The sequence below is a fragment of the Thermobia domestica genome, chromosome 1 (assembly GCF_964235325.1).
Source record: "Thermobia domestica chromosome 1, izTheDome1.hap1.1, whole genome shotgun sequence".
In the NCBI taxonomy this organism is placed as follows: Eukaryota; Metazoa; Arthropoda; class Insecta; order Zygentoma; family Lepismatidae; genus Thermobia; species Thermobia domestica.
The window spans coordinates 280,063,476-280,078,909 of record NC_137454.1 but is presented as its reverse complement, the minus strand read 5'-3'; the positions used below and the strand labels follow the sequence as shown (position 1 = coordinate 280,078,909).

General features: G+C 36.7%; 1 protein-coding gene across 6 annotated transcripts in view; it reads right to left on the bottom strand.

Moving 5' to 3' along the window:
- LOC145661112 (extracellular matrix organizing protein FRAS1-like) overlaps positions 1-15,434 on the bottom strand; it is a 3,375,101-nt gene that overhangs the window by 892,757 nt on the left and 2,466,910 nt on the right. The window lies entirely within an intron of this gene.

The following is a 15,434-nucleotide window of genomic DNA, read 5'->3' as shown; positions in this document are numbered from 1 at the left end:
CTAGCTTCTCCCTAGAAATAAATCACTGGTCGTAACGAACGTTTTTTCATGACGTATTACTGTCTGTCATTCTGTGTGGCTCCGTGGATGAGTGAGCAAGGGCGTGGCTTGATAATCGTAGGGTTTAGGGATCCAGTCCGGTCGAGAAAAGTTGGTATTTTTTCATTGTTCGTTCCCCATATCTTAAGATGTTACTCTCCCTCCCTAATCATCTGATGCTCTCAACTGAGTTCTCCACTTGAATTCAACAATTGGTAATGGGATGCTCTCAGGTTCGGGTGAGATTTTACATGTCTACTTACAAAAGCAAAATTTGCGACAAAATATTAATGCTATCCGATCATTTTGTCTCCAATTCTGAATTTGCACATGTGAGTGTATTTCTCCTTCATCATATTTGCATCTCCCGTACTCCTATGTTGTCAGTTATGACATAAGATGGCTTGGGAGCAAGATTTCAAATCATAAAAGCGCTATACCAATGGGCTCACTCTCGCTAAGCATTTGATTAAAAGTATATGTTTCCATACTGCAGGAGGCGAGCATTCGCTCTTCCTACACCCTCCCCTGAAGTGACAGAATATTTATTCAGGTTCTGCAAAGTCATTTCAGATCAAACGACTTAAAGAGTGTTCATTCCAACAGCAACAGGATTGGACTTTCATTTTTTGTTGCACTTTATCTTCAGGAATAGGACGAATATCAAGTAGTATGTTTACCCTAAGAACTAAACGTCTAAGATTCATCTCATCTTGAAGAAATGATGCTGTAGACGGTAGTGGGAATTTCGCCCAAGTGTATGGGAATTTTCAGTACCTGGCGATTATGCCACCCGCCTTCTTTTAAAGTTAATTCGGTTGCAATACTTCCCGGGAAATGCTTCGGACTCAGCTGGTGGAACACTTTAGCTGTAAGTCTTCATATGGCTGTACCATCCAGAAGTGTCCCTCCTTGTACAATATCCATAGAGAAATCACTGTCCCTCGTAGTTTGTTCAGAATAAATTAGCTATACATTTGTCATACATATTTGTTGATCTACGTGAACTACATATTTATGAAAGATAAACTAAATAATCGTTTCGAAGAAATCGTCCAAAAATTACTCACCGCCATCAATAAACTGCCACTTGCGGAACTTTCCCAGGAAAATTACTTATACCACAGTATAGAGATGTTGATGCAACTTTGGTATATCAGATAGAGAAATTCGGGGATAAGTGACGATAGGGGTGAAGTGAATAGAGTTAAGGTTAATGATATGTGGCAACAAAGCATGATCAGCGCTGACCTTGCAAAGCCCATGTATGTGCGGTATTGAGTCTGGAGCTGACAAAAGAAGGTAGTGCACAGAGGAAAGAAGCGAACTATTGAGTGCAGCGTGCATGGAGAGAAGGGAAGGTGAGTAGATTTGTAGCCCTTTTGTTGCTATTGTAATATGGAAGAGTCAGAAACCAGGGCAACTCTTTCCTAACGTAATTGTCCCCAGACTACCCATATTACAATACTTCCACAGCAACATGAGGCGATTATTAGGTAAGTACCTATGTAGATATGCCTCAATATATTGCGAACATAAAGATACAAAACATGGTTTGAAAAAAGACGACGAAGTGAGGTGAAGTGACTAACATATTTTGGGGTGGTGTGAATAGTCCTGTATAGAATATTGACCGAAGAACTTATTTACATCTAACTATTTCTTGTCTGTCCTCCAAACCACAATCTCCTACAGAGAAACATGTGTTCAAGACCTCCTCCAAACCAGTCTCGTACAGAGAAACCTGGGCTCAAGACCTATTGGGAACTCTTGTAAGGTCAAACAACTCAATGCTCCCAGGACGGTAGGCCTACTTTAAACACGATCTCGATGTTTATTTCCTTCTTAAGCATTTCTACAACAATAGCTTATGTGTCTTTACATCATGTAGGTGATCTTCCTTAGCTGTATACTCATTATAAAGCAGTTTATATCTTGTGGTTTACATTATGTCAAGGACACTTCTCACTACTTCACCCCATATGTATATTCACTTCACCCCCATGTGTGGGGTGAAGTAAATAATTTAACTCGTATGATTCATTTGTTTTTGCATGCACCTGAGACATAATATGAACCATACTTATATATATTCAGAATGCAGAAGGTCTGTCCCATCCTTACATAATTGTCAATCAGCCGTACTACCATTTCTGTGTAAGATTTTTTCATTTTCATGCTTACTATGTTCACTTCCCCCAGAATTACTGTATAACAAAATTGTTAGACTCGTCTTCGAGAAAACCGCATTTGTTTTATTTTCACGCTTCAGTAAATTTACCGTTTTGGGAGGGTACGACGACAATTCGAGACACTATCCTAGAGAACCTTAGTTTAAAATTTGGTGTAAACGATTCCTTGAACATGATTTATAGGTGAATGTACATATTACCTAGTTAGGGACAGCAAACATATATTTAAGTTCACTTTCTGGGTATATAGAGGCCATGAATTATGTAAATCCGTTTAAATCTCGAATACGATTTTTTCTCACGATCATCATACTTCCTTTTCTCCTGATTTACACTAGGTTTTATCAGTGAGACACGGCTACTTTGTGGCGAATAGTTGGAGGCTACTGTTAAGTCGGTTTTTGCACAAGTCATGTTTTATTTTACGTCATAATAACTCATGTATAACATAATAGATGAACTGATTGTTGTTTAAAACGATCGTTAACCCTTTTAGGTTCTGGTCTTTTTTTTAAGGTAAATTATAAACTTTCAGTCAAGCAGCTACAACATCATGCCTTTTTATCGTAGAAGCATGGTTCATACCTCGTTTTTTTCTTTTTTTCTTTTCTTTTTTTTTAGAATAGAGCACCATTTCAAATGGTACCAGCCACATTTCCCTATCATGTACCTAAGGCGCGAACATTTAAGAGAAATCGGAATTTTTCTCTGAAAATATATATATATATATATATATATATATATATATATATATATATATATATATATATATATATATATATTGTAATTTTGAGCTCCTCTGGACTCTCCTGTTTTAACGCAGAGATCTGAAAATCAACTGAAAAATATTAAGGAGTGTACTAACTGTGTGTAAAAAATTTCAAGCTTCTATCTTGAATAGTAAGGGCGGGAAAAATATTTATCAATAATCCCCACAATGCCTCCGATTACCGCGAAAGACCATGATCTCAGTAAAAAAAAAAAAAAAAAAAAAAAAAAAAAAACTTCCTGAGACATCTATATTCATCCTAGGATCATTTCATGACCATCATTCTCTTCAGAATAGAACTGCCTTTCAAACTGTACCAACCGCATGTCTTCCTCATGTATTTGAGGCGGGAAAATCGCAAAGAAAGGGATTTTTTGGTTAAAATATCCCTCTGTTATACTTTCTGCCCCTCTGGATCCCCCTGTGCTAACGCAGAGACCTGAAGAAATCTGTTAGACACTACTCGGTGGACTGAATGTTTGTGCAAAATTTCAATCTTCTAGGTGCAAAAGTAAGTCCGCCAAAAATAATGAAAACATGCCTAAAAAATACTTTTTTCAAAGTTATGACGTTATCACTTGCTATGTCTCGACGCAGGAAGGCATGTTCTACAACGCCTCTAGACTTGAAAAATACAAAGAAAGGTTACTTTTCGATCGAATAATGAAGACACTACTTTAGTACCTAAAAGTATGCTCTAAAACTCCAAAGGGTTAATAATAATAATAATAATAATAATAATAATAATAATAATAATAATAATAATAATAATAATAATAATAATAATAATTACTACCTAAGAATAAAATATGATTGAGGAAAATAATTGACAGAACAATATTTGGTATGACGTTTGTAGTTTTGTATGATACTACTACGCAACATGTACTTCATGACAAACTAAAGTACTAGTTCCAAAGGTAATACGTTTGTTTAGCAGTTTAATATAAAACATCACAAAACATAATTCATATTCCTGGGCATCTTGATACAATTGAAATAATTACAAAATAAGGTTTGCCACTTTTCTTCTTCCTAGGCTGCGGAACTAACATCAAAACTTAAACCTTAATTTACGGAACATTTCGAGACACTTTTTCATTAAGAAAGGTTTATTTTACCTTTTCTAAGTTGAAGAAGGAAACGATCAGTAACTGAACTAATGTTGTCTCTTCATACAGGCCTTAGTAATTGGACTACTTTTACATGAAAGGTTTTCAACTACCTAACAGTTTTTGTGCAGCAGAAGTAAGTGGTCAGCATAGAAAGTAGTTCTCGCATCGATTTACTACCGTAGCACCCGAGTTCGAATGCCTGCAGCTCTCAAATTTTTAAAGTCCTTTTATTTGAATTTCAATCCATACTTTGTAGGATATGCAAGATTGTCTCCTGTCGAGAAGAAAAGACATGATCGAATCACGAGAATGGAAGGGAATTGGAGTAGGCCCATAAATGGAGACAAAGACTCCATTATTTCCTTGAAATCCTTGCAGATTAGAATTTCAATCATTTTCTAACTGATATGTGATCAGTGTGTTTTTCCTTCTCTGACATACAGAAAATAATAAAATAAAACATTATGCACACAACGAATAATTATATCAACAACATATTGCACTTAATGAACAATACCCTCCAAACAATAGCAATTAATCTGAGAGTGGAGAAATTTCTTCGTACAATTAAATTCACAGCAAAAGCCTATTAGGGTGTTTTACCTTTGTACCAACCGTCGTCTGCTGGTTGAAATACTAGCATCTGGCCAGGCGTTTTTGATAGCAGCAGAAGTACTGGACTCGTTCTAATAAATTTACAGCAATCAAGGGAAGATACATCTGCTCATAACTGTACAATAACTTAAATAAGAGGTAGAACAATCTTATTTGCTAATGACAATACTATATTTATAACACACGTAGCCTACTATAGAAGAATTGGTTCCATATATTAATGAAGACAAATCTACACTATGTCATTGGTTATACATATAGTATTTGTCTTTAAATTTACAGATGTCAAATTGTATAATTTTTCACAAGCTGCTCTGACAAGGGAAGTTCGACAGAAAACATTCACATGCAGAGAAACTAACAAGGAAGATTCTTCAAGTGTCACACTCCGATTTACTCGGAATTCCTGGAGTGAATAAAGGAATCAAAAGTAGAACATACATGTTTTCTTTATATCGGCCAGCGTGGGGGATGAAAGGGTTAAACACCCCATAAAGTGAGAATATAGGGCAATATGACGTGCTATCGTAACTCTATAGGTTTGTTGCTAAAACCAGTGTCATTTTAGATTTTGTTCGGAGGGAGGATTCTAAGTTATGGTTAGAGATGGTATATTTATTGAGGTGCTAATTTGATTGCAAAAAATGCTTCTCACTATTTATTACCGCTTTCATTCTATGAATATTAATATTGAAACTGGAGCATCACATCAAATCGATACTTTTATATCGCTTCCTGTTTTAGTAGATTAACACCGCTAAAGATAGCATGTTTTGTTGAGACGCTGAATCAATTCCGAAAGTGGCTTGTCGCTATATAAATATATTATACAGCTTTTGTTCTATGCTGATCTACGTTGAGTCCTGAAATACTTCATATCTACCACTTAACGGTTTCAATAAAGGGTAAACGGATAAAATTGAATTTATTATTGAGACCTGAATTAATTCCAACAAACCGTTTCTCAATATGTCTTTTTGCTTTTGTTATGATATAGTCGCGTTTGTTAGTTATGACTGACGAACGGACGCAGCCCTACTATGAGACTTACGATACTTATGCCCAGCATAATTTGGAAGTCTAAAAGCTATGATATTGACACCTTTTCGTTATCTATGCAATGATTCATTACAGTTTAAATAGTGTTTCATTACTGATAATACAGACGAATATATCAATTTTGCATTGTGGAGTCAGATATAAAACATTCGTACGTTCTTTAGAGTGATTTCATATACACTAATTTGAGAGACCCGAGTTCGATTCTCGGCGGGAGCTGATGTGGTTCTGATTCCACGTTAAGCTGTAAATTAACATATCATATTGCATCGCTACTGAAAAGAACGCTAAACTGAAAATAAAATAAAATCAATATTTGATTTTCTGAATCTAATACCACAGCAATTTCGTTAATTATGAAAAATATTCCCCGTTGTGCATTTTCTTGATTTGTAAATGCTCTTAACATTAGTATGTATTTTATGTAATTCTCATGTACGAAAGCAATATTTCAATGTACTTAAAACTAAAATTAAGAATATGAGAATACATTAAGACTTCATGAAGAATATGGGAGACAAGGGCAAGAGAGAATTGTTCTGACTCTGCAATGAAGTATACCAATCAGGAGAGTGGCCAAAAGACTTTGTGACGATGATCATGATACCGATAGTTAAGAAATCAAACCCACAGAGATGTGAGGATTATAGAACTATTAGTCCCATATCTCATTTGCAGCAAAAATTTTGCTTCGAATTCTGAACAGAAGGTTGCATGGAAGAACAGATTAAAAAGTTGAGGAGAAACAGTTCGGATTCAGGAGATGTAAAGGCACAAGAGATGCGATTGGATTATTAAGTACGATCGGTGAAAGCTTTATAGAGAAAGGGAAAGAGGTATATGTGGTATTTGTTGATCTAGAAAAGATACTGTCCGCGTGGATTAGGAATTGTTGTTGGAAGTTCTAAAGAAGATACGGTTGGAATAGAAAGATCGAAGACTTATTAGAGACTTATATATGAACCACTAAGTAAATGTTAGAATAGGGGAGGAAGTAACAGAGGAGAATGAAATTGGAAGGGGAGTTCGACAGGGAAGCTGTCTCTGGAAAATAATATTTAATACTTACCTAAAAAGATAGTTCAAAAGAGGCTACATAATGAGCACGGCATTTTAGTAGAAAGTAGGATAATTAGGTGTATTCTTTTAGCAGATAATATAGCACTTGTTGCGGGATCTGAAGGGGCAGTCAATAATAAGTTACAAAATTTGAGGAAGTGCTGTGAAAAATATGTGAGAAAGACAAAAGCCATGGTAATTAGAACGAGGCGGTCGGTGTCAAATATAGAAGTAGGAGGGGAGAAAACAGAATAAGTGTCAAATTTTCGATACTTGAGTAGTACTTTTAATGATGATATGAAGTGTGAACGTGAAATAAAAGCAAGGATAGGAATGGCGAAAGAAGCCTTTACGAGGAAGAGAATATTATTTTCTGGACCTTGAATAAAGAATTGAGAAAAATGCTCATAAATTGCTTCGTGTGGAGAATTGTACTGCACGGGTCAGAAACATAGGCAGTACGCTAAAGTGACGAAAGACGACTGGAAGTTTTCGAAATGCGGGTATGGAGAAGAATGGAGAGAATTGGTTGGAGTCGAGCGCAAAACGAGTGAGGGGTGAGAGGGTTTTAGAAATTTTGCGGGAGAAAAGAATTTTAAATATTATTAGGAAGAGGAAGAGAAGCTGGTTGGGACATTGGCTAAGAAAGAACTGTATCATGAGAGATGTGCTAGAGAGTACGGTGCCGGGAAAAAGAGACAAAGGGTGATGGAGGCTAAAATTAATGAACAGTATCAAAACAGAATAATTTTACGTGAAAACGAAGAGGTTAGGGGAAGACCATGGGGCATAGAAGCTTCTCAGTTGCGGCAAATGACCTGCCAATAATGACAGAATAGTTATGATTATGATGAATCTTGTTTATGATGTGACCTATCTGTTTGTAACACGGTGCTAGTTTGTGATCCTGTGTAAAGTTTGATATGTGTTTTCAAGTTTAACGTGATGGAAGCACGAGGAGCAAAAAACAAAGCACTAAAACAGATGAAGCGAACTGAAAATACAGTGTTGGCGTAGCAATAATTGTTTATCAGTACAGTAGTTGTATAAAGGTAACCAAGAAAGTTCTGTCGCTTTCTCACAAACCAACTTTGAACATCGATATGTCACCTAAGACGTACCTGGAAGATCAAAAATAGTCCCCATCAGCATCGACGACCTTCTGCCAACGTTCTGTAAGGCCACGGATTCCATCTCGGTAGAACTGGGTGGTCCGTGAGGCGAAGAAGGTGTCAAGTGCATTTTGCACCTCTACTAAAGTCCGTTCCAGGCAATCTGATAGGAAACTCCCCTACCTCCCACCACTTACCACTGCAAAAGGGGAAAGCTAGTCGTTGACCTTCACACAGGGAGGGAACCTTTTCTAATAAACAGAATCGTGTAAAGTCTAAATTTGTAAGTCAGTTTGCTCGCACCTGATGTTGAGAAAGCACTGCTGTTCCTTTTAGCTATCAACCCCGAGTAACAATTACTGTTTTTAATATTTTTCTTGTTGAAAAGTGTTGCATATTATTTATGTACTAAAGTTTACCCTACTGTAAAACATTTTATTGTCTTAACAAGTATCGAAAACATTAAAATCAATAAGAGCACAATCTGCCCAATTTTATATGAATGTGGAAGTTGATCCCTAAATCGAATACAAGAACGGAAACTGCGGGGTTTCGAAAATAAAATGTTGATAAAAAATATTTGGAGCAAAACAGGCATACATTCAGATAAATTAGATTGCTATACAAGCTTTTATTTCACAACAACTACAGGTCACCGAGTATTATAGAAATAGTAAAGTTAATACGTATTCCTATAAGATAAGATGACATGTTGCTTGTATGGGAAGTACGTACCAAGTCACCAAGTCCTCTTCTAAAGACCTAGGAGGCGAAAGAGAAGGCTTCCGGACAATATAAAGCAGGATATTTGAAGGATGTTTGATAACAAACAGGGTACATTGACTTTTCTCAGGTTAAAATCTAATGGAAATGTTTGTTTCTGTTACGATGAGCCTTTGAGCTCTTTAAGCCAAAGTGTTCGTTATTTTTGTATAATTTAACGAACTCGTATTTATCGTTACTCTTTGTTTCTTAGAAATAATCAACTCTTGTTACAATAGACTATCCTGCACGCCTGGGGCCGCGGTGGCTCGATGGTAGAGCTTTCACCTGTGGTGAATGGGGCCCCTGGTTCGACCCCAGCTTGCACTAAGTGAACTTTGTGGTGGACAAACACCGCGTGCGTGGGTTTACTCGGGATCTCCCGCTTCCTCTCATTTTCTTCATTCCACCATTTCTTTCGTTTCTCTTCATCATGTAGCCTAGTCGGCATAACCGTGGGAATTAAAATTCAAAGATTTCATTTCATATTATATTCTGCACGCCATAACCAGTGATGAATTCATGGGGTAGCCCGGAGGAATCTTCCCCCGGAGAAACACTTAAAGTTTCAATCACAAAATGTAGAAATTACTTCAACCAAACTTCTCTCTCCCCGAGGAGTTCAAATTCCACCCGGGTGAAAGTGTCTGAATTCAACACTGGCCATAACCGTCTCTCTCTGCAAGTTAATTACTGCAAATGTTTAGGCCTATTCCTATTAATGGAGACCGATAATATTTCTTAGACAATAAAAAGTCATTTTCCCCTCTTCTGCAAGAGATCTTGTTCTTTTCAATGTAAGAACAACTGTTGATAAGAGAGGAAACAATATATTTTTAAAGTATTTCAGGTTCTATTATCATCATCTTAACGCTCTGATAATTTACTCATATGTATTATACTTGGTTTTCGATTTTACACTGTGTGCGTGGGTTTCTTGGGGCTCTCCCGTTTCCTCCCACTACTTCATTCCACCATTTCATTCATTTCTCATCACCGTCTCCTTTGACCTAACCGGCATAACCGTGGAACGTAAAACTTATAAAGATTTCATTTTCGGATTTCGATTTCATATTATTATGAAATCATTGTATCAATAAGAAAATACAAATTCAATTACCAACCCTTCCATCACTTGCCATTCCAACATGATATCCCAAGCCCGAATCTCAAAAAGAAGGAAAATAAATACATGCGCTTGTTGCGTTTGCTACAGAAAAGATGGTGGTTTTTAGCAAAGAAGCCAGTGAATTTTTCAATGAGTTAGGATCAACTTTAATTAAGAAGTCAGGCTACCCAAGAAGCAAAGACTATTTAATACAACGAATAAGCCTAGCAATACAGAGAGGAAATACAGTCAGCATTTTAAAATCCTTCCCATCAGCACAAGAACTAGATGAAATTTTTTACTTAAAATAAGTAGTATAAACATGGTGATGGACATCGATTTGTTTTTCTAAGTTTATTTAGTAAATCCGTTCTATTTTCCTTTATATTTCTTCGCTGACATTATAATCTTATTTCAATTTTTTATCACTAATTCCGAAAAGATTTGCCTAAGATATTGAACTTAGACGGACTTTTTTTTTTTTTTTTAATTTATAGTGCTAAACTGTGGTCTCCAGTTCCTGTTCTGTGTTCTGGTAACATTGAATGTTTGTCGTTGCCGAGCGGTAGGTGTAGAAGTGTGTGATGAAATAGATCTTTTTTAACGTTTGTCAGATGTTTAAACATGATATATGCAACTGTTCTTTTCTTTCTTTAACCCAGAAGTAGGGTTTAGGTTTTATTTAGGCAGCTTCGAACTGTATTCCCTATTACACTTTGTTGGTTAGTTTTATATAAATTATGTATTCTGTTTTAATAATCCAAAATTTAAGTTAAAATTCCTTGTCAGTGCGGTTCCGTATAATCCTTGAAATCAAATAATTAGGTCTTCTCTGAAATATGCAACTGTTTCACAAAATGTAATACAAAAACAATAGCGAGTAAAAATTATGAGGTATTGTTATAAAATAATAATAATAATAATAATAATAATAATAATAATAATAATAATAATAATAAAACCATTCTTTCATAAACAATACAACTGTTCAATAACATTTCCATTATAACAACACATGTTACCTCACTAATGCAGGCAAATGCAATTGTTTTAAAATACGTAGTATTATTATGAAAATTGTAATTTGTTTTTAGACATATTTAGATACACTCTATACCTCCGTGCGCGGGGGCTGGTGGTGGAAGATTCACCTGTGCTTGAGCGTGGTGAGGGAAAAATCTTTTTCCTATCAGCTTACGTGAAACAGGTTATAGGTATTTGAACTGGCGTCCTCTAAGGTTATTTTCCAAGGAATGAAGCAGGTGATAAATCGAACGGGTCAATTTCCGGGGAGTATGGTGGATATATTAGTATTCCCCTTCCAAGGCGTAGAATGGTGTCCCTAGTCATCCTAGCCACGTGGGGCTTTGGTTGTCCTGTAACAGGAGGATCCTTTTGCGATTCAGAAGTGCTGGGTCCAGAGTTTTGAGTTTTCCTTGAACCGGCTCAACTGCTGGCAGTACACTGTTGCAATGATACTCTGACCAACTGGTAGCAGTTCCCGATGCACGATACCGCGAGTAGTCTACCAAACACAGAGGACCTTCTTGTGGTGCAGTGCTGGTATCGGCTGTTTTAGAACCGGTGCATGAGTTGATAACTAATTATGACTGCGCCGTGGAGCTTCGTACAAGACCCACTTCTCATTATATATCAACACCCAGTCCAGAAATGGCTCCTTCCTCAGACGAGACAGCAAAGAAACATAGGTGTCTGTTCGCGTTGTCTTCCGGCCCGGAGTCAAATCATATGGGACCCATCGACCTAATTTCTGGTGCTTCCTGGTTGATGGAGGTGTTGCCGAAAGGTTTCTTCACTTACACTGAATTGTAGTCCCAGTTCGTCACATGTCTGGCCACTGTTCGCCTCAATTGCTGCCTGAAGATTTTCATTTTGTAGATGTGTTTGTGCTCCGGTACGTGTTGCGTCTTCGAGTGTTTCATCATCGCCCTTAAACGTGTTAAACCACCGCTGGACTGTTCGCGTAGTGACTACACCCTCAGCAAAGACTTGGCATACCTTCCACCCCACTGGAGCGGCGTTTGTCCCCAGTTTGAACTCGTACAGCATACACTCCCTTATGATACTCTGTGTTGGTCCTGTGTTCACTCTGTCTTTAGGAATTTCACGGTGTAACTGAAATGCCACAAATATATAGTATGTTGGATATACTCACACCAACAACTGACCTTCGCCTTATCTCCATTTGCATTCAATTCACGACGTGAGAGCAAATTCAACACAGAGCTCCACAAAACGCACAGAACTTTCTTGATTACACTAGTTAACAAAGGTTTTGTTACATAAAAGGAAATACCTGTTCTTAAAGGAACTTTTTGCGCTGAATTCGAATATGCACTCGGTTTTTCTCCATCACGTACAATTTTCCCGTAACAGAGGGATTTTCGGGAAAATCCCTAAAAAATTTCCCTTTTCGTTTATTTTACACCCCAAGATCTTGTCCCCTTCCATATACTAACACAGAAATTATACCTAAGTATACTTTGATTCATATTTAACAAACCCTCCAAGTTTCGTAATAATCGCTTTATTCTTTCTAGAGAAATAAATATGTTTGTATGTATACTGTGTGTACTGTTTATTGCACCTTATAGTAATGCTTTCAGATGTCTTAAGTTGAAGTAAAACGTTTTGCTTTATTAAACAAACACATATATAAAATATAATACAATAAAATTTACAAGTGTGACAATTTACAATAAACAATAATACAAATGTACCAAAAGGTCATGAAAAGACAATCAAAACTATCACAATATATGAAACTTCCATTGGGTTACAAAAACGTACACTACTTCCTTCTTTTGTAAGAAATGTTGCATTCTCTAACAAGACCCCAACAATAGTCCCCCATCATTGAAGGATCCCATCGTCCCTGGTACCTTTTCTCCATTGCCATTATATCTTGGTGGAATCTTTCCCCCTGTTCGTCGCTGAGAGCACCTAGGTTAGCAGGAAAGAAGCTGAGGTGGGAGTGCAAAAAGTGGATTTTTAAAGACATCCTACAACCCAACTCTTTGTATTTCTGTATCATGTCCTGTACGATTTCTGTGTAACTCTCAGCTTTGTTATTGCTCAGAAAGTTGCGCACAACACACTTAAATGCTGTCCAGGCAGCTAGCTCAGCACTGTTTAACTTGCTGTCAAAGCTATCATCAAGCATTAATTTCCTAATTTGGGGACCAATAAACACTCCCGCTGAAATCTTAGCATCACTCAGGTTAGGGAACTTATCTCGCAAATACTTGAAACCTTCACCAGATGTGTCCATGGCTTTGACAAAGTTTTTCATAAGTCCTAACTTGATATGAAGTGGCGGTAGTAATATCTTATTAGGATCTACCAAAGGAGCGTATTTGACGTTGCATTCTCCAGGTACGTAATTCACCCTAGGTTCCCATTCCTTCACTTCATAATGTTTGTCATCAGCTCGGCTATCCGATAAACATAAAAAACATTGGTACTTCGTGTAACCGCACTGCAGTCCTAATAAAATACCAACTACCTTGATATCACAACATATTTGCCAACAATGGTCCTTGTAATTTATAAGATTTAGCAAAGTTGACATGGTGTCATAGGATTCCTTAATCTTCACTGAGTGCGCAAGTGGTATAGAAGGTTTTTTATTTCCATTATGTAAAAGGACAGCTTTAAGGCTGAGCTTTGACGCGTCGATAAATAACCTCCATTCTTCTGGAACGTAAGAAATTCCTAGCTCCGCCATCAACCCATTTATATCCGTACATACGCACACATTATCTTGCATTGAGAAATAGCTTCAAAATTGAACATGCCTTTTCCTGTACACTGATTTGTTCGTTTCTGCATCCAATAAGTTCCACTGCTGGAGCCTTGATCCCAGAAGTTCCGCCTCTTGTTTTGTCAGGTGCAAATCACGGACTAGGTCATTAAGTTCACATTGCCGGATGAAATGTGGCTCGCGAACACAGTCAGGGATGAACGTTGGATCCTTGGATGTACATGTTGATGTCGATGGTTCATCAAGGTCATGATCATCGTCAGAGTCTTTTGGCCATATCTCTTCCCAGTTGGTAGGGGGCTCGGGAAGTGGAAGTTCTTTTGCATTCTGTTACGTTTTATAACAAATATTGATAACCATTTCATGAACAAAACGAAAAAACTTGGAGAATTGTGTATATAAGTATTAAGATATACATATACTGTACGTTTAAAAAAATATACGTTGGAAGTACATTCTATTTTTATACACGTTTCTAATTTACAGAGAGCAATACAAGTGTGTTGTTGACTATTGTAAATATTCATTTTTATGTCTGTGTTTGTAGTAATAAAGCAAATCGTTTTTATCCCAACTCAGGAGATCTGAAAGCATTACTATCAGGTGCAATAAACAGTGCACACAGTATACATACAAATATATTTATTTCTCTAGAAAGAACAAAGCGATTTTTACGAAACTTTTAGGGTTTATTAAACATAAATCAAGGTATACTTAGGTATAATTTCTATGTTACTATATGTAAGGGGACAGGAGCTAGGGGAATAAAATATCTGAAAAAGGGAAATTTTTGAGGGAATTTCCCGAAAATCCCTCTGTTACGGGAAAACTGTACGTGATGGAGAGAAACCGAGTGCATATTCGAATTCAGCGCAAAACGTTCCTTTAAGATCAGGTGATTTTTCTCATGTAACAAACAAAAAGTTTAAATTTGTTAACTAGTGTTATCTTTAAAAGCTACATTCATTTTTAGTTTTTCCTCATGTGCCGGATGTATTCGTTGGATGGCATGTCAAGTAACTATGCAGGCAAAGGAAGCAGCGGTAGCAGTTTTTTCTCTTTTTATTGTGGAAGGCATGCACATTATGGAGTACATATAGGCTATCACTGTGCTTCCAAGATATGGCCTGGAGAGTATTCTGAAGGAAGGGTTGATATCGGAACTTCTTTGATGAAGCAATCACTGGTTAAGTTTCATTCAAGGCATTACAATCGAGATAGCAGGTCGTAGCCAGTGGTGCTCCACACCGTCACACCTTGTCTTTATTGTGTTCGATAATGCAATCCGTGAAATTGCAGTAACCATAATAACATCTAATGGCTACGTGGTCAGCAATATAGAAAAGGTTTCTACTAGAATCGTTTCAAGAAAATTAAAAAAATCATTTTCTGCTACTCAGCGAATATGTTCACGTGGCCATTGCAGCCTGAGGCGTTTGTAATTCTGGGTAAATGGAAGACAATCCATATATCATGACATTTTAAGAGTGCAGACTACTAAATAGTTTTCAAAATCTAACAATTTTTCTTTTGCCAGTTTTTCGTAAATGAAAAGAGATAATGAAATGTAATTTACCTCAGAAAAAGATAATGTTATTCTACACCCGAAAATACAACTCGAAAGAATTTTCAGTATTGTCATCCAAAAGAATTAGGATGTGACCAGAATTTGAATTACCCAAAATTATAGGTTATGCCAGCGACTAGAAAAATGAACTCAACGGCGACTGATGATTTATAATGTTGTCTGTGTTCCTTGTTAACTACTTTTAAAATAATATTTGTATTTATTTTGTAATAAAGAGTACAAAATAAATAAT